Below are 2,060 nucleotides of genomic sequence, written 5' to 3'. Positions count from 1 at the left end.
TTGATCTAAATTATTTTTAGAAAAACATTTAGAAACCACTTTATTCCTCACACACACAAACACATCCTTTCCAGAAACAGAGATTCCTGGGTAAATATGGCCTGGTCTAGGCATGCAGCAGATTGATGTGGCAGAGTTTAAAAAGGGCAAAACAAACTGCACCACTTCAGACTGCAGGTGGTGGCGGTGAGGTCACATTTGTAATGATCTCATGAAAAAAACAAGTTTACCCCTACTCTTCCCTATGCTATGCTAATTTTCCACTTACAGGTCATTATTAATTACTACTTTGAAAAACATAATCATATACCTGAGCTCTCAAATGGTACACCCACTACCTTATTCTGTTTGTGTATAAACACGAGTCCCGTTTCTCACTATTTGCTACTTTCTGAAACAACCAGCAAGAGCAGCTGTATGAGAACAGACCCATCCACTGAAACTGCAGTCATGAGGAAGAAAAAGGTGAAATGGAAGTGGCCCTGTGCCGCTATGAAAGACATTTTTAAAGGACAGAAATGAAACTGGAGCAAAATGTTCTCTAGAATTAATTCATGATGTCAGACTACTGCTTACAGAGACCTACTTCTCCATCAATAGGTCTGCTGCTCCCTGGGTGTCTGCTGGGGGAGTGGGATGCAGCGCCTGCTCTCCTTGGAATTCTAAATTTACTGTTTTCGAGTGGTTTTTTAGTGCACCTGAAACATATACACTTCCAACAGGTCGACCTACAGTGTGCTCTGAGTGACCTTGACCACTTCGCCCACCCACACCTCAAATTATTTCTGCAGATGTCCCTGGCTAATAAACTTCCTGAACTTACTGAAGATCAGTAAGGGAAAATGAATGAACCATGGAAAGATGAGTCCTCATCAGTGGAGTTGGATTTGCCTGAGCCCCTGTTGCAGATGCTCCCTGGGAGGCAGTTTCCTCAGTGCCTCCTTGCAGGGTCTCTTTGCTGGCACTAGCCCCCAAGCCAGCATGGTCCTTGAGTCAGGAGGCCTAGGCATGGACCCACCCACAGCCGAACTGCCATGTGTTCCCCAGGAGTAGAAAAGGAAGAGAAGAAGAGATTGGATTTATACCCTGCCCTTCACTCAGAGTAGCTTACAATTTCCTTCCCTTCCTCTCCCCACAACCCTGTGAGGTAAAGTGGGGCTGACAGAGCTCTAAAAGAACTGCTCTTGAGAGAACAGCTCTTTTGAGAACTGTGACTGACCCAAGGTCACCCGCAGCTGCATGTGGAGGAGTGGGAAATCAAATCCTGTTCTCAGATTAGAGTCCTCTGCTCTAACCAAAAAGGAACATAAGACATAAGAGAAGCCATGCTGGATCAGGCCCATGGCCCATCTAGTCCAACGCTCTGTGTCACACAGTAGCCAAAACCCCCCCAAGTCCTACCAGGAGGTCCACTAGTGGGGTCAGGACACTAGAAGTTCTCCCACTGTTGCCCCTTCCCAGGCACCAAGAATACAGAGCACAGCGCCCCAGACAGAGAGTTCTATCAATACCCTGTGGCTAATAGCCCCTGATGGACCTCTGATGGATATGTGACTCTTCTGGTTGTGGAATTGTAAGTGTGGCTTTCTGTAATACACAGCTGAGCACCACTGCCCTAATACAACAACCCAGCAATGGGGACTCCCTCCTTCCAGCGCTCTACCCTTACTTCCTCCCAAGCTGAGGCCTGACCAGGAGTGCACATCTGGCAGCCTAAAGCCTCCCCTCTATTGAGGAAGTACCAAAGGAGACCAATGAGTCCCTGCAAAATCTGGGCCTACTGCTCCTCATGTAGAGAGGCGCAGCCCTATATGGTCGAGGACCTGTCTACCTTAGGGACCGTTTCTCCTCATATGAACCCCAGAGAGCACTGAGGTCAGCCGGGAAAAACCTGCTGACTATCCCCGGACCGAGAGAGGTGAAGCTGCAAAGCACCCGTAACCGGGCCTTCTCCTCTATAGCCCGAGCCTATGGAACCAACTTCCAGAGGAAATGCGGGCCCTGCGGGACCTAGAACAGTTCCACAGGGCCTGCAAGACCTTCCTCTTCAGACTGGCTTT

Source organism: Heteronotia binoei, chromosome 19, assembly GCF_032191835.1.
Source record: "Heteronotia binoei isolate CCM8104 ecotype False Entrance Well chromosome 19, APGP_CSIRO_Hbin_v1, whole genome shotgun sequence".
Taxonomy (NCBI): Eukaryota; Metazoa; Chordata; class Lepidosauria; order Squamata; family Gekkonidae; genus Heteronotia; species Heteronotia binoei.
This window is presented reverse-complemented; position numbering follows the sequence as displayed.